This window comes from Macrobrachium nipponense, chromosome 37 (assembly GCF_015104395.2).
Source record: "Macrobrachium nipponense isolate FS-2020 chromosome 37, ASM1510439v2, whole genome shotgun sequence".
NCBI lineage: Eukaryota > Metazoa > Arthropoda > Malacostraca > Decapoda > Palaemonidae > Macrobrachium > Macrobrachium nipponense.
In genome coordinates, this window is record NC_061097.1 from 55,070,759 (window position 1) to 55,089,511 (window position 18,753).

An 18,753-nucleotide genomic window follows, 5' to 3' on the forward strand; every position below is an offset into this window, starting at 1 on the left:
ATGGTACTGCGACTTTATGAACACCCTGTGCCTTAAAGAAAATTCTTAAACATCACAAGATATATTTTTTTTTATTTAATCTTGCGATAAGCTTAATAAAGCTTAAAATTACAAATTGTTTGAAAGCCTCTGAGGTCTATAAGATCCATTTCAACATCATATCCCATATAGAAGTAGTACTTATGGCCTAATGAACTGCAGGTAATTCATTCACGGGTAAAATTGAACTCAATTCGGGTTAAATTAGCTTAACCTGACAGTTAGCTTTCAATAACAATGAACTGTCTGGAAAAGTGTAATGATAGGGGAAATTGCCTTTTTTAAGTGCCCTCCTTCCTCTGTGTCACCCATAGAAGGTTAAACTGCGGTTACAAAAACGGTGAACTGCAACCTCCATAAGTTACACCTTCCCACAGACGCATGTGATAACTTATCCTGTGCTTTCTACGAGCTCATGTCTTGAATATTCTTAATTTAGTAGCACTCAGACCCTATCAGCCATTTCTGCAAGCTTTTGTCAAGAGTATTTTCAGCTTAATAGAACTCTGGTCATCAGCCATTTCTTGTGATTGTAAGGGAAATAAAAAAACAAAAAAAAGATGGCAAGCATTTTAGATGCCTGCTTCAATAACCGTATCTTGGTAAATGTCTTGTTTGCCATGTTTAGCAAGAGTAATAATTGTGGAATCTAGACTGTAATTATAGGTTACTTGATGGCTTCTCTCTCTCTCTCTCTCTCTCTCTCTCTCTCTCTCTCTCTCTCTCTCGTAGTTTCGACGACTTTGTTTTTAGTACTAGTCACAAACAAACACATTTTGCATTCATCCCCCCACTTTCTAGCCTCGCTGACTTTCCTGTTCTTCCATTTATTCAACCCTCAATTGTCACAACTTTTACTCCCAATTACTTCGACAGCGTCATCATCCACTTTCATCTTCGCATCATCTTGAATATGACGGCTATCACAACATCGGTTTGCTAAGTGTTGGTGTTAAGTTTTAATAGGCTCAAGTTGTTTGTCTTTTCTCCTGTCCATCTTTTTGCAAACATCTGCACCAGCCACTCTGGGCGTGACCTAAAACAGCCGACTTAAGAAGTACTTAAATTAGATACTAAAGTACTCAAACTGCTTAGGTCACCAACGGCTTAAAGAGACTCAACCAACTAGACCAATCGGTTTAAATTCTGACCTAATTAAATGACCATAACGGTCTTACCATGTACAGTTTTGACTCTCAACTATCAAGGGTGATGACTATTTGGGAAACCTCACACTCAACCTTGCAAAGAAGCCGTTGATAATTAATTGATATGCCTGTTGCTAACAAAGACTCCAGATAATGACGAGAATTATATGTTAAGAGCATCACTCTGTGGTGAAAACCACTCTGCCATTTTGGCGCTGTGGGTCTCTCTGGGGTCCTGCGGTCTGTCATATTCCGATATAGGGGTGGGTGTGAATTGGACCCTAAGTTCGTGGTGGTGTCTGTAAGGGGTATTTAGACAGCGTTGATGATGTCATTGTTTAACTAACCTTAACCAGATTGTTGGTGAATGGTGTTCGCGTCCTTTGGTTTCGGCTGTGTTCTGAACTGTGTATTATGTTGTTAATTACTCGGATTGATTATTGTACGTGGTGACTGGGTTGGAAAAAATACCGTAGTTTAGAAGTGATTTTTAATGTGTGGAATCTTCAAAGCCGCCTTTGATGTATATGAAATCCATGCACGGGAATCTCGGTACAGTACTTAGTCCAAGTTTGGGCTTATAACAACCTGGCTCTCGTTTTCTATTTGTAATGTATTTAAAATTATCACATGATTTTTAAATCTTGTTATAGACCTGTTTGGAATTAGAGCCAGTGATTTTGATCAGCTTTTAGTTTTGTGTTAAAGAAAGCTGTTGTGCTGGCTTTGTGTGTCTGTCTGCACTATTTCTGTCCGCCCTATGATCTTAGAAACTGCTGAGGCTAGAGGGCTGCAAATTGGTATGTTGATCATCCACCCTCCAATCATCAAACATACCAAAATACCAAATTGCAGCCCTCTACCCTTGGTAGTTCTTATTTCATTCAAGGTTAAATCTAGCCATGACCGTGCGTCTGGCACTGTTACAGGTGCTAACAACACAGGCCATCACCGGGCCGTGGCTGAAAGTTTCATGGGCCATGGATACAAGTTTTATGGGCCATGGCTGTTCAGGCCTTGGTTTTTTTTTTTTTTTTTTTTTTTTTTTTCTTATCACTTCTAACCAATTCTCAATATTTAACGATTAATACATATTAGTACGAAGGCCCAATAATATGTTTTTCTTAACTCTCTCAAGGGTAGTCGTGGTTTTGTAACATACTTAGCGCTCTTGATTCAATTACCTTTTTAATTTCTCTTTGTGACGAATGTGGCAGCTGCAGGCAGATGCATTCGTTTTAAAACTTTCCAGTTTCCTGACTTGCATTGATGTGACAGATATGTTTGTTGCATTCATTTTTTTTAGACTTTCTAGTTTCCTGACTTGCATTGCTGTTTTTATCAACTTTTTCGTTTGTTAAAATTAAAATTTTATTCGTTTTGAATACGAATGTCTTAAAACCAACCTGAGACTGCGTTTTCGTGTATCCTGAAGCTCTGTAGACCTATATGTAAAACTATTGCCACTTTTTTTTTTTAAACAAGTTAGACTTACGTTTTGGAGATCTCGCCTGATAAAAGAGAAAGGGAAGGTGGGAAAATACAGAAAGTATGGCATAAGCAATTTGTAAATGTAATTGAATTCTCCCGAGAGAGGCAGAGGGAGAGGAGTTATAGACGCATATTGGAATCTGGAGATGGGGGGATTAAGTTGAGAGAGAGAGAAAGTGTGCGCGTGTGTAACTGTGTATATATGCATATGTGTGTTTGCGCGCGCACACACGAGACGTACTCTCCTTTGTTTTTAAGTGAATATAAGGTTGAAATTTTCCCTCGGTTTTCAAACTAAGGCAGAGAAAGCCTGTGGTTAACCTCTGCAATATGGTGTCCACTCGGCTAGACGAGCAGAAATTGCAATTGTCACTAGTACTAGTCCTAGTTGGAGTATTACCGGAGGTTGTGTGGTGGGGTGCGGGGGTTGGGGGGCTGATTTACCCTCGCTGGTCAGACTGTGGTTAATTTCTGTTAATTAGATTAATTCAGCTTCATCAAATTAGTTAATATCACCAGTTAATTGTTTCCATTACATAGGCCGATGATAATGAATTAGTGATGCTATAGTTGCTCGTATTATTATTATCATTATCATTATCATTATTATTTGCAGACTAACAGTTGCAATTGATAGCCATATTTGCCATGGAAGTTTTCACTGAAGTCTTGGAAACACTGCCAAATAAATAGTTCCTTAGCCCTCTAAGCAAAGTTTTCACTAAATGAACTATTTAGTTTATAAAGAGGTAAATGATATATATATATATACATATAGAATATAATATATTATATATATATATATTATTATATATATTATATTATATGATATATATATATGTTAGGATATATTATATATCATTAATATATTAAATATATATATTGTATCTAAATATATATATATATATATATTATATATAAATACTATTTTATAATATATAATATATAATATATAATATATATATATATATATATATATATATATATAATAGTATATATATATATATCCTATCTTATAATAATATTAATTTTATAATATTAAATATTTATATTATATATAATATATATTAATTCTATTAATTAATATATATTTATATTAGTCTATATATTATATAGAAGATTTATTTGTTTGGTGCCATACATTGTGACTGATATTTTATAAGCAATTAAGTTTATGAATGAGAGAGTTAAACTGAATTAAGTCGTGTCTGGTGACACTGAAGAGATTATTTAATCAGCATTTTGACGACGGCTGACATATTCGGCACTGAAAGAAGTAACAGATATTTTGACGCTTGAATATACGATAGTTGACACCTGCTGACATATTTGGCACTAATAGATATTCGACACCTGCTAACATATTCGGCACTGAAAGCGGTAACGGATATTTGACACTATAACTGGTTCACTTAAGGTAGATTCTTGAGTGAGCCCTATGCCTACGAGACGTTAGTTTGGTGGCCGCTGATTGGCTGGGAGCTGCCTACCTCCCGGTACCAGCCAATCAGCAGCCACCAAACAAACGTCTCGTAAGAATAAGGCTCATCCGAGAATCTACCTTAAGTGAATCAGTTATAGTTTCAAATTACTCAGACCAAAGGATTGGAATATTATAATTAGGGTGGAATGGGTCAAATATTTAAATAAGACGATCTTTGTCTAGGACAGTGAAATGGGTATATCTTGTGTTGATCACAGTTAGGTGACATGTGGTTCATCATTCGATTTATAGGTAAATCAAGGATACAGAAAAAAAAAGTATAGTGTCAGGAGAATAAAATGCATTGCTATGGTCCCAGTATGAAATAAAGGATGGAGAGAGAGAGAGAGAGAGAGAGAGAGAGAAGAGAGAGAGAAGAGTTACGTAATGTTCATCGAGATGCAACGGACAACAGTTGCGTCTCTCTGAAAGATAATTTGCAAATAAACTACCATAATCTACCATACCTTCCAGTCAAACTTTCCCTCTCTCTCTCTCGTGGCGTAAAGATGATGGAAGGGGGGAGGGGATGGGAGGGAGAAGGGAAAGGAAGGGGGAGGGTATTGACTCCCTCCATAAAGCTTAAAAACCCGCCGCCCCCCTCTCCCCCTCCCCCTTCTTTTCGATCTTCAAAGTATTCTCCCTAGAGTTGGACATCCTGTAGACCACATGACAGTTGGTGCACTTTTACCCTCAATTATGGCCAGATGGGGTTCCCACAGGTGGCTTTTTTTACCTTTTTTTATTTGCTTATTCCTTGTCCTCTTCGTTCTATGCCTGTTCTTGTTCCTCTTTTTTGCTTTCGCTTTTCCTAAGAATTTTGTCACGTTCACTTTGCTTTCTTCACTATAACTGTCCTGCATCGAAGAAGGTTTATACAAGTGACATTTTTGTATCTATTATTTAAAGAAGCTCAGTTGAAATTCTTATTTTAAAATACTGAGAAAGTTTGGCCATTTGCTGATAGGTAGATGTAATATTAGACTTGTGGAATACAAAAAAAAAAAAAGTCATAAATTGGGGTATTTGTCAAAAATTGTCAATTCTAAAGGCTTGCAACTGTTGCAAAAATGTATGGAGGTGCCCCTGTATACCATTCGGATCAATACACGGTCAACAGGTCAGTGCCCTGGTAAAAATAAGTGGAAAATTTCTGATGACAAAATCATATTTTAATGGATAGGAAACTCACGAATTTTGTGACCCGGCAAGTTATTATTTGGCCTTTGAGCTGTTTCATAACCAAACCTACTGACCTACTGCCAGGTTTCTGATACATTTTCTTTCATAGGTGTATATGAAGAATATTCAGAGGTAACTGGACAAGATGTTCATCTTGTATTTAAATTGATTGCTCTCCACTGCATTTAGAAATGTAGTGTTTTAACATTTCTCCAGCCTGCTTCCCTCTCAATTGATGCGCCTAAGGGTTTTGTTTTTTCACTTGGTGTATTTCTCTAGGTCTTAGGTACCATACAATCTTGTCCTCTCCCTTCCTGTAGGAAAAAACCTGTTGCTTTCGTGTTGTGAGATGGTTGCTGTGTTGGTGGTGAGTTTCGACGCGAAATTTGAAGTAGTTTTCATACCAGAGCATACGGTTGGTATTCCCCCTCGGTCGGTGTTCCCCCTCGGTCGATATTCACCCAACACACCGTACTGTTTTCTATTGTGAAACTTATTTTTTGTTTACTCAGGGAGTAAGCCTACAAACTACTTTTGTTGTCGTTGCTGTTCTTGCTAGTGTTGTTGTTGTTGGGGGTGAGGGGGTTGGGTTAGGAAAGCCCTATGGGAAAGCCTGAAAATGTCTGAAAAAGGTGTTTCGCGTTGAGTTAAAGATACAGGAATTTTAGGATAGGATATTAGATTTATTTATTTGAATAAAAATGTAAAATTTAAATAATGTGCATGTTAAACAGTAAGAAACAATTATTTCTAATAAAATGTATTGTATCTATTTTCATTTTCGTTGGTGAAACAACGCGCTATTTGACCATAGATTTAGCACGCGCCCCCAAGTAAGCTGGAGGTAGGATCACGCCTCATTCTTTGTCCTGATATTCTAGTTGTTAGTCCATTCTGTAAGTCTCTTATCACTCTTCTCCCAGTTATGAGCAGTTCCTGTACCTTAGATGAGTTACAGAAAAGTCCCCTCCACTACAAAGTTAGTTTCTGATCCTTCAATCTGCTTCAAAAGCTCCTCCCTCAGTGACGTGATCGGTTTGGTCTTGGACCTGTCACCTCGGTGGCCGCGAGTTCGATTCTCGGTCATTCCATTGTGGGTTTAGAGACGTATATTTCTAGTGATAGAGGTTCATTCTCGACGTGGTTCGGAAGTCACGTAAAGCCGTTGGTCCCGTTGCTGAATAACCACTGGTTCCATGCAACGCAAAAACACCATGCAAACAGACAGTCAACCTGCTTCAAAATTTGTCTTGAAGTTAACTCCATATTGCCTAATGCCAACTTCTCGGCCTTTTTTCATGTACATGTACTGATTTCGGGTGAAGACTCTGGTTCCATAGCGTCTAATCGTTCATTAAATTCGGGTTAGTTTCTGCATTTTGAATAGTATCTTTCAAACCTTCAAGTTGGATTATCATTTCATTCATATCAGAATTCTTTCGGTTTGCCTCAGTGCAGCGTCTCTCTCTCTCTCTCTCTCTCTCTCTCTCTCTCTCTCTCTCTCTCTCTCTCTCTCTCTCTTGCTTCGTTCAATCATTCGTGTTTGGTATATCGAGGGCATTTGATTAGCCGTCTCAAATCGGCTAAAAGAAAAAAGAAAAAACACTTGTTAATGCGAATTCCACCAGTCGTCTTGGGTTCGATAATCTCTCTCCCTGGTATCCGAAGAATCTTAGTATCCCGAGATGCAGACGTATCCCTTTAAGTGGAACACGGTGCAGCTGCATTACGAAGCTGCACACTGGCGGAAATGCGCGCATTTTTGTACTCGAATCAAAATAAATTGGACGCGACGCTTATGTTAAAACCGTCAGAAGTTCTTGGAAAGTTGAGGAAACGGCGGAAGTTTTGTCTAAACCGACAGATTTATACTTTCTCCTGCATAAAAACTGGATAAAAAATGGATAAGAAAAAAAACGACAAACGCGTGTAAGTGGAATAACATATGTCTTTCGCTGGTGACAATTATGAAACGACTGGCAGACATATGGATATGATTCACCATTAGGAAGACTCAATTTTTATTCGTTTTTATTTTCGCGAATTTCCTCTTTGTCGTGATGCATCAAGCGTCGTCAAGGGGTTGAAATGCTGTCTAGACGCATGATTTTTAATGTAAAATACGCTTTTCCGATTGGTACATTTTATAATGTGCGTGTGCGCGTGCGTAGAAGTATGCCTTTTCTTATGCGCGTGCGTAGAAGTATGCCTATTCTTTTGCGCATGCGTAGAATCTTGCATTTTCACCAGAAGTCCTCGTCCATTCCGCAATATATTCGGTAACCCTCAAAGGGAAACTAACAAAAGATAATATTTTTATTTTCACGGTATGAAAGTTTCAGTCGGGCATCATACATCATCATATAATATTAAGCAACCATAGAATATACTTTATACATTCATACCACAAATGAAAGTTCATGTATGTGTAAGTAAACTGCAAATGAGCGTGCGTGTATGTATATACCACAAATGAACGTATACATACATACATACATACATACATACATACGCATACTACATAGCATATACTATATATATATTATATATATACATACATACATACAAGTAGATGTGTATATATGTATACCACATACGAATACACTTGAGAAGCGCGACTCCCTTAATGATGTAAGTAGGTCATTGGCCTAAACAGGCTGAGTATAACGCTAAACTATCCCAGCTCAGCTCATCGATTAAGTCAAGGAGGGATATTCAAACTCCTCTTGAGTGGTAAAATGAAAACTCACGACGCCAAATAACCCGAACAATCACATATCAATGAAGGAAAGGTTTGGGGGCATCCTCAAACGATGGTGGGACATGTTCGCTAGGCCTATTGCAATGCAATGTTACGAATTCTGGTCCATGAAGAGTGGACATAAGGAAAGTGGTAACTACTGTACTAACGTAAATTATACCAGTGACTCGAGTATAGTTTTCAAGAAGGCAAGGCAAAGGTCTATCTATTTTTCAATGAAGTAGACACGCGTCAAAGCTAGAATAGCGGTTACACGAAGACGAACTCCAGACAAGACTGGATTTTGCTCGAATAGAATTACGTTAAACTTTGCGAGAACGGTTCTTAGTTTCACCGAGACAGAGATCCAAACCATGAAGTTTACAATGAGTGATAGATAATGGTTGTATTTAAGGGATGCACATATGAAATCTCGGAAAATAGTAAACAGTAGTACTAAAGCGTTCACGGTTGCAAATAGTTTCCTTCATAATTTCCACTTCCATTTTCCGGCAGATCTACGAACAATTTCTGAAAGATCATTTAGGATTTAGTTTGATCTCCAGAGGAAAGCTAGAAGAGACGTGATTTTAGGAAATTATAACTGTCACCAGATTGATAAGAAACTTAATTAAGAGAAGTTTTACAGCATTGAAGGGAGGGGTATGCACAGCAGAGATTAGATATATTTCTAAATAGCTCTAAAAAAGCGTACCGTAGTCTTGTTACACATATTGGGTAGAATAAGGAAGGAAGGAATTGATGGTGGGGGTTTGGGGGGGGGGGGATGTTCTGTTGTAAAACTAGTCACAGATAGGACGTTTTTCTTACGAAGCAGGTTCCTTTGGGGCACCTATACGGTTTTTTTTTTTTTTTTTTTTTTTTTTTTTTTTTTATCTGTCCATCCGCCTGTGGTGTTTTTGTATGGTAACACTGCGTCCCGGGCTTTAGATAGTTACATGCAGCTTACAGTCAACGATTATAATAATATCCTATTTCGAATATTAACGGTGTAATTCGCATACAGTAAATTAATAAAACACTTTTCAGTTGCAAATGTACACCCAGATATCGTTTCATTTACCTAAAACTTACAAATAGCGTAACTATCTAAAGCCCGGGACGCAGTGTTACCATACTAAAACACCGCAGGCGGATGGACAGATGAAAAAAAAAAACATAGTATAAAAGAGACTGTGCCTCCGTTCGTGTTTGCTTTCTTCCGCCTTATACTGCCCACCCTCCCTAACAGTTGTTTCATAGTGCAACTGCTTTGAGGTTTTCCTCCTGTTACGCCTTTCTAACCATTTTCAGTCTCAATTTTCCTTTTAGGTCTGACCTCATAGGTCCCACGTCTAGGCCGTTGGCCTAAATTTCACATTCCAATTCAAAATTCCAATCTACACAGATATGAGTAAAATAAATTACCGATAGTTAAGTTTACTCTGGTAAGAGATAATTTCAAGACAGTATTGTGATAGTTTGAGTGGCAGCGAAGTTAGAGAATTTTTTAGGCTTATTGTTGACCAACCTGCTGGATTTATTTGAAATAGTTGACACTTTTTTTTTTAATATTAAATTACCTGCCAGTAAAGCCACAGCGACTTGAGTAACGTTGATATACAAAGATTTTGCGATGTTGAGAAAAGCTATTGGTCTATAAAATTTGTCTTGTCATGAGTTTCATGATATTTGTATACATAAACTGAAGGCAAAGCTGATGTGTGTCTCTATCCATCGTAAACTTTGGTAGGTATCTCGATTATATACAGTTGAGAGGTAGAATAAATAAAAACTAATAAAAACTAGAGACCAAAAAGTAATAGAGATAGAGGTTTGGGAAATAAGTCTAAAGCCCTCCTGACCTCTTGCGCAGTGATGTTCTCGTTTTTGGCCTTGAAATAAAATAAGAAAGTGATAGAACCGTAAACACACATCATGCACAACTTAATAGGTTTCCCCTCCTCTCCTTTTTAATTGCAGACGAGAGAACAGTTTAGTGTACTCGAGGGCAAAGGCGGAATAATAAGTAGAAAGTGAAATCATTATTAATGGTGGGCGGGATCGAGCTGGGGGCTGGGGTTGGAAGATGTAACCCCTACTCCCCCCTCCCTCAAACCTCCAATACTATCATCATGATTAACTATCACTCCCCTTACTCAAAGGATTGATAAGCCTAAATTACTATTACTAATGTTATTTACTAATGGTACTACTATTAAATAATAATGGAAATATTTAAGTCTTCAAATTCTTTATAATAGATTTTAGTATCATTATGCTATCTTCTACATAGATTTGTTGGTGTTTCTGGTATAGGCCTAGTCATGGCAGTAATAGTAACAGTAATTGTGATAATACTAGGTGAGGATAGCATTAGGAAAGCTACGACGAAAGCTGCTTGTTTATTCTATCCAATGTTAAGGTCGGACTCAAGATGGAAAACTGCTAAAAAAAATCCAGGTTCATGAAATCAGAAGTTGCGCCATGCGAGTATGTACACTCTTACATCATACCCCCCTACTTATAACTTGCTTACAGAGACTTAACCGTTCCTTAACCCCCTCCTGAAGGCGCTTCTGTAATATCCCTGAAGAAAGGAAGAAGATATATGATTAACCTTCACAGTAAGACACTGTAGGGCATCTTGCAAGAAGCAATTTACCGTTTAATGGTCACAAGAAGTTAGGTCAGGAGGACCACGGATGCCTACGGGTGTGGCTGACTGAACCACAGGGCGGTGGTTGTATACCAGTACATGTGGGTGTCTGATACTACTACTTTAGGGGGGTGTGGTTGAAGGGGTGGGGTGGGGGAGGGGGATAGGCAGTCAGGAAAGTATATAAGCATAGGCGTGTCCTTCCAAGACAACAGTCTACTGTCCGCCTCATAGTCTCAGACTAGTAGCCATCATGAACAGTCTTCTAATCGTGAGTATTTATATCTTGAAGTTTCACTAAGAGAGCAGACGCGTTTGTGGATTCTGGTTGATGCCTTTGATGTACAGTTAAGTCATTTGCTGGTTTCGTCTCTCTGGCTTTGATTACTTAATGGAGTCGCAATCAAAAGATGAAAACTTAGGTGCTTATTGAGCATGTCTGCATACATGTGTGTGTGTAGGCCTACTGTTCTGCATTTCTGCTCTTGTGGTGACCTATTTGGGAATGGATAGCTTCATAATAAATTTTTACTGTTTTTAAATAAAAATATATCATTCTGGGAAAACTGGGATCATATATATATATAATATATATATATATATATATATATATTATATATCTATATATATATATATATATATATAATTCTAAATTAAACAAAGGGGTATAAAATTGTCTTGAAAATTAGTGAGTTCGCTAATTTTGCCATGATCCAAACGTTGCTATTTTATTTTATTTTATTTTATTTTTTTCTAGAGAGGAAAACTTGATTTGACTAGAATATACATCAGAAATTCATCTCCCGTTTAGAAAAGTTTTTTTTTAAAATCCACTGCTCTAAGAAATGTCTACTTTTGATTGATGTTTAAAACATTGCGTATTTATAAGGACTGAAAAAAAAAACGCCTTTAAGGGAGAGAATGAGTGAGAAGTGTTATGAGTGAAAAAAAAATAGTACAATTTTCAAATGCCACGGCATTTGTGATATCAAGATCAAGGCGTTGAAAGCTGACCATATATTTTACACATTAAATATAATTGAACTCCGAGGTAGATAATGTACGCATTACTCATCATGCCAAACAAGATTTGTATTGTTTTTTTTATTCCCTTTAAAAAAGTTAGTTTTCTGTGCTCAGCATTTTCGAACATTAGTTAAAACTTAACTTCTACTAATCTTTTGACATTGGTCATTTATTTTAATATTCCCTACGTAATGAATATATTGAGTTAATATTTTTTCCATTTGTCTTAAGCCTTTGTTATCCTAGACATCTCTCAAGTGTCTACGTTTTCGTTCATATGTAAAAATGTAATTGTTAAATCAGCGTATATGCATTCACATGGACAGAATTAATTCGTGCATGCATGTAGCCCAATATCTAATACAGTTTTTGAAGAAATCTGTAACAAGAATGTCTGTTTTCAATGTCTTGACATCAAACAGCGCAAGTTATTTCAGTAATACCGCCAAAACTGCTCCTTAATTTCAGTAATACTGCCAAAACTGCTCCTTTAAAGTTTTGCTTCTGTTCTCTTTTTAGAAAGACTAAATGACTCGATTCAGCGCCTCTGTGGCGTGTTCGGTATGGTGTTGGCTTGCTACCTTGGTGGCCGCGAGTTCAATTCTCGGACATTCCATTGAGGTGTGAGAGATGTGTATTTCTGGGGATAGAAATTCGCTCTCGACGTGGTTCGGAAGTCACGTAAAGTCGTTTGTCCCGTTGCTGAATAACCACTGGTTCCATGCAACGTAAAAACACCATACAAAAATAAATAAATAAATAAATACTTCATTCTTGCAGTTCGCTGCGTGCCTGGTGGCTGTAGTTGTAGCCGACTACAAGACGCCCATCCCGATCCTGAAGGACGATCGAACTCAGAACGCCTACGGCGAGTACACCTTCGACTTCGAGACCGGAAACGGCATCAAGAGGCAGGAGGCCGGAAGGCAGAACGACGGACAGGAGTCTGAGGGAAGCTGGAGGTAAGGACTTGAGGTGTCTTGGGCAGGATAAGGAGAATTTATTAGTAAATAAGTTATGTTTCTCATGAGGTTATATATATATATATATATATATATATATATATATATATATATATTCATATAGCCAAATCATAGAAATAACTTATTTACTAATAAATTCTCCTCGGTTAAGCTGTACTTATATATATATATATATATATATATATATATATATATATATATATTATATATATATATATATATATATATATATATATATATAATATATAATGTATACTTCTACGGCTGTATTCAATGTTAACAGACATATAGGCCTAGGTTAAGTACAGCTGTACTATTTACTAAAGCTACACTCATTTTCTTTAATTAATTGCATAATCACCCAACACGTAATTTATTTAATCTATTGCACATATGTTATTCGTGATTCGTGAGGTTCGTGTGTTTACGAAGTGGGCGAATTAATTGACGTAAAAGTAAAAGACTTAAGCAAGGTTGCGCGGTATCTTTGTGGTTTGGTTAAAAAGTGTTTATGGCTGTCGTGGTTTGGGAGGCGAAGGTTATGCCATACAAAGAGGGGTTACAACATTAAACCTATATGCTATACGCATTCTTGTACTGGTTGATGCGTTCTGTGAAGTAGTGTTGGACATTCAATTAATTTGTAAGCCTAATTAATGGCTTGATTAAGCTTGTAAGAAGACAAATTCAATACACAAGAGAAATATATTTTTATAGGCCTATCGCCTTTGATGCCTGTATGAGCGTTTGGAGAATAGAATTGACTTCTTATCTTAAAACACGTTTGTGAGAACGTAACAAAAAGCTTTTTATTTTTTTATTTGATAATTTCTTTGAGAAATGCATTCTCCTAAACTTTGGTAATATAAACAATCTAAGTCTCAATGAACTGGGCAGACTAGACTATATTTTGTCGAAGTACGGGTAATGCATTTAACTCCGAAAACGAGCAACAGAAAATGTAAATATTTTTAGTGGGTAACTTACCAAGATTGTCTTTTGAAAAACTAATTTCTGTATCTAATATTAATGAACAAATCTTGGAACTTGCTACCCTCGGTACTTAACCTTTAAAATTATATTGGTTATTATCGTAGTGACCCTCTTCCACTTGCATTGGACTCCAGAGGTTTGTTGCAATTTGTCAGATATACTTATAATTATTCCTCTTTAATACTAGTTTGGAAGCATTGAAGAACCTGTCTACTCAGAATAACTTCTTCTTAATCTTATCACCTGAGTCAACTGATTTTTTGTAATTTCTCTCTAGTAACATTGCAATACAATCTTTTACGAACTTTTTAGTGTACTTTCATAAAAAGACGACCTTAAATTTCTGCACAGAACTATCCGTTAAAATTCGTGAACGCTTATGAATAACTTTCGTACCAACGTAATTTTTCTGTTCTTTCGCTATTTTTCTGTTCACTTATCTCGTTAAAAATGTAAAATGTGTTGTTTTAAGTAGTACAGCTGTAAAGACACAAGGTACCGATAAAATGTCACAAGTTTCAGCATGCTTCTACGAAAACGATTATGCAATAAATCCACTACATTCTTGGGAAAGTAATTTTCAACCCCATTTTTAATTACATGAATCTTTAATCAATATACTTCGTTGAACTGGACCTTTACTATATCCACTACTGCCTACGTTCACCTCATTCACTATTTATTTTATTTTTTTACTAAAAGGACGTTAATTAAGAAGTAGTATTCTTAGCACATTACTTTATGCTTGCTGGAATCTTCCAGTACAATGTAAATATATATGTCCTTCTCTTATGGCTAATAGTTCGAGAGAGCATTTCAGCTTTGTATCCTTTGCAACATAAGCTGCTTCTCTACAAAGCCTATAGTTGCTTTGTCTTTCAGAGTCCTTACGTAAAAACAATCAAAAGAATCCTCTTGCATTTTTGTTTCAATATTAATGATGTAATGCCCCCTTTCCAGCTACACTGCTCCCGAGGGAGTCCCCATTGCCCTGACCTTCACTGCTGGCCACCAAGGTTACGTGCCCGTCGGTGACCATTTGCCAGTAGCCCCTCCCCTACCTTACGAGAGAACAGGCAATTAAAAAAGAAATGGTTCATCAAAAAACCAATCGTGTGACGTCTTAAATAACCACAAGGAACTAATGTCTTAATTTCCCCCTGAATATTATCACTTCAAAACAATTTTTCAATATTTTTCCAGGTGTTTTTACTATCTTTCATGACCTTGAACAATGTTGAACCTCCCTTTCTCTGAATACTCTTTATGTTTCACGTCCTGCATACGGTGTATAACCAGTCAACGTTGGGTACATATATTCAAAACTCTGTCTTTCATCTTCTTTTATGTTTCCTGATTGAAGGGAGGTCAGTGCTACTGTACATATTGTATAGTGTATTTTTCTTGGAACATTTTGTTTACATTCTCATCCAGATCATGTATATCAAAACACTATTTATTTTTTGAGGATAAAAGTTAGGTCTTTTGCCTCTACTCTTAACTACAAATAAATGTTTGTACCAGTCTTTTGCGTTTTACCATCCTCATAAATTAATTCATGGAAAACTACAGAACAACAAATTCCACTTAGACACAAATCAGGATATAGTAAATGCATCAGGTGATGCAATGAAATATACAGTTTAGGCTAAAGACCAGGCACTGGGACCTATTAGGTCATTCAGTACTAGAAAGGAAATTGAGATTAGGTAGGTTTGAAAGGTGTAACAGGAGGAAAACCTCTGTCTCACTATGAAATGGTTGTTAGGAGAGGGTGGATAGGAAGTTGGAAGAAATTTAATATGAAAGGAGGTACAGTAAAAGGAATGAAAGGGGTTGCAGCTATGGGTTGAAGGGACACTACATAGAACCTTTAGTAATGGCTACAGTGCACCATGAGAGGTACACTGACAACACTAACTGCCTACAGAGTGCAGAAGGTAATGAAATTCCATACTTATATAATAATACTTTGTATATGTAATAAACCTCATGAGTCTGTGCACGTTGAATACAAAATTTGTGTAGAGTTTATTTCTATGTTGTGTTGTGTAATCTTTAGCAATTGTACAAGTTTAGTTTAAAAGCTTTTTCAAGTTTTAACTCTCTATAAAGTAATTTTATATGATTTTCAAAACTAGAAATTCCATTATTTTGCTGTAAATTTGTGGCAGTTTCAGGCAAAATTTTCAATGAGCTTTTAAACTACATATTAAACATAAAATAAAAACAAACTCTTAAGTAAATGATTGAAAAGATGATAGATTTTAACATCCTGGACACTAAAATAAAATGTGTGCAGTACATTGTTAGTGTAGCAGATGTATTTATTTCAGGGCTGATAATTCCACCAAGAAAACTTGAAGATGCTATGGCGACTAAGAGCATACATACTTTTAATGACCAATTACGAATGCTGATATGCTAAAACTCGAAGGACTGTATGGGAAAAGTATTAGGTATGGACTGTTTTTACTTGTTTGTATGTAGATGTAGCCTTGTCAAAAAAAAAGTAGGTACAATGTCTACTGTACAAAGAATTGTTTTCAGTCCTTGTATAACTTCAACCACCATCTTCTCTGAAACAGCTGACACTACCGTTGACTCTCCAGTCCAAACTGATACTGGATTACAATGGCTGCCCTATTATTTATAATAGTAAATAGTACAAAGCAAAGAACTGAAAACTACCTAAGGGACCTGACAACAAAAAGGTTTAAGAGTTCCCTGACCTCTTCACTACAATTGACTAAGGCAGGAGCTGGTGCTATCTCTACCCTAGTGCTAGGTTGGATCCTAAGCATTCAGGATATTGGCTTTCCCTGTCATGGGATGCTGACCTTGGCCTAACAGTCCCCCCTGGATTGTATCTCGAGGCTTCTTTGTGGCAATGGATGTTTTCTCAGATTTCTAAACTTTGATGAAGATAGGTTTCAGGCCAAGGCCAAGCACAAGACCCATAGGGTCTTTCAGCGCAGTTTGTAAAGGTTTGATTTTCTTACTTTCTCTGTCAGTATACGTACCACTGATTAGTATCTATTTTTTGTTGAGTCTACTATTTATGGTCTTGCTTACAGAGTAATAAGCTCAAAGGCTTAATCTGCCGTTACTTATTCTAGCAATTTCTGCTGGTACCATTATTTCCATTCATTCTTGTTTTAGGTTTTAATGTTTGATGTATGAACGATGGTCAAACAGCAAAAAATGAAACCTTCACAATTTTGGCCAGCTACAAATAGAAACAATTCTACGCTTTGTTTGGCTGGTGTTTTTTCAGTCCTTTTCCCTAGTGCTTCATGTCCCTTTGTATTTGTAACCATTCATTATTTGTTCCTTCACCTAGGCCAGCATGAAATAGTTAAATGGACATGAATTAAGGTGCTGATATTGTTTTATGACTAGGAACTCCAGAATTGCCTCTCATGAAATATCTTGTACAAGGTCTCATTGTATGTGAATCATTCAGGAATACGTATCTAAATCTGGATCTAAATGTTTCTCTCTGAATTATTTCAAAATATTTTCTTTTCAATTTCTTGTCTCAAATCTATTTTGTTAGATTAAGAAACTCATTACATAATGGCTCTTCAACAAATTTCATCGGTTTCCCTGTTCAGGCGAACCTATTTTATGTCTAGGGACATCAGGACAACTTATGGGATGAAAATCATTGTGTAATATATATCAAAGGGATATGAAACAAGATAGCAGTGACATCTTGGGTGCTACAGTACTGAAATGAGAATATAAATGATAATCTTTTAACAGGTTTATTTTCTGGGCTTGACCTGTGTCGGCCTGTGAAATGGTTCCTTTGATACTATTTCTGAAGAATAAATATTGCTATTCATCCTAGAGAAAAAAGAAACAATATAATGCCAAGATAAATGGCTCGCTCACTTCTTATAGAAGTGTCGGTATAGTAAGGAGCGAGTGGAATCACTACCAGAGGTCCCTTGCCATTTAGCTTCTTCCTTCGACAAAACCCCGAACTACGGAGGAGCCGTGCTACAGCTCCCGGTCTACTACTACCGTGAGCGCCTCCGACGCCTGAGACGTCATTCCTTCGATAGCGCGCGTTACACCAAACGTTAAAATTTTTTCGGTGCTGTGTTTCGCTCTATTTGGATTTATTTGGATTTATTTTCAAGATGTCTTCAACTTCTGCTTCTAAGTTAAGTACTGTTTGGGGTTACTGATCTCATTTTATGATCATCTTCGTGTTTTATACATATTCGGAGCCTTATCGGCCGGTATGCCCCTCGACCGCATGGCGGTACGGGTTATCTCTTTCGGTCTTTCATACCGTTAGAGATTTCCCTTTTTCTCAGTACTTTAGATATGGTTACTTATACATAGTCTCTATATCTTTATGCAGTTAGTTTTTTAGTTAGGCCTCCACGGGGCACGCTCCGACCGCACGTTTCGGACCTTAGTCTAGCTACGCCTTACATTGTTAGGAGTTTTATCAGTCACGATTGAGAGTCATATCATCTTAATTATTCTGATGTTCTCTCTTTCCTTCTCTAGTTCCTGATTACCTTTAATAATATTATAGGTACTAGGTTGGCTAACATACACCATGCTTCGGTATGGCGATTAGCTTCCCTGTTATATTTATTTTACCGTTAAGTTAGGCTTTCATACCCCAATTGTCGATTGGTGATTAGCCTGCCCCCCGTTTTCTTGAACTAGAGGTTAAATTAGGCTAACATACCCCTTTCTTCGGATCGGCGATTAACCTAATTTTCTGTTTGCTTAGCTTCGTGTTCCCCGTGTTAGTCTAGCTTTAAGATATCGCTTTAATTTTATTTGATTGATTATTATAAAATAATCCTATTTATATCAGTGATATTGATGTTGTTCCGACGGTTCTTCCCCACCTCGTATCTTTCACCTGGCTGGGAAGACCACCGGTTTATCACGGTGAGCCACCCGGTTACGGGGTCCCCCTCCCGTCCCCTCCCCCCATTCCCCCCCTCCATACATTGCCATCAACGTCGATGGGT

General features: G+C 37.0%; 1 long non-coding RNA gene across 1 annotated transcript in view; it reads left to right on the top strand.

The window, feature by feature from the left end:
* LOC135209266 (uncharacterized) overlaps positions 1-18,753 on the top strand; it is a 151,266-nt gene that overhangs the window by 123,558 nt on the left and 8,955 nt on the right. The window contains exons 2-3 of the long non-coding RNA XR_010313340.1: positions 12,549-12,730; positions 16,081-16,203. This is a non-coding gene — a long non-coding RNA (uncharacterized LOC135209266). The remainder of the gene's footprint in view (positions 1-12,548; positions 12,731-16,080; positions 16,204-18,753) is intronic.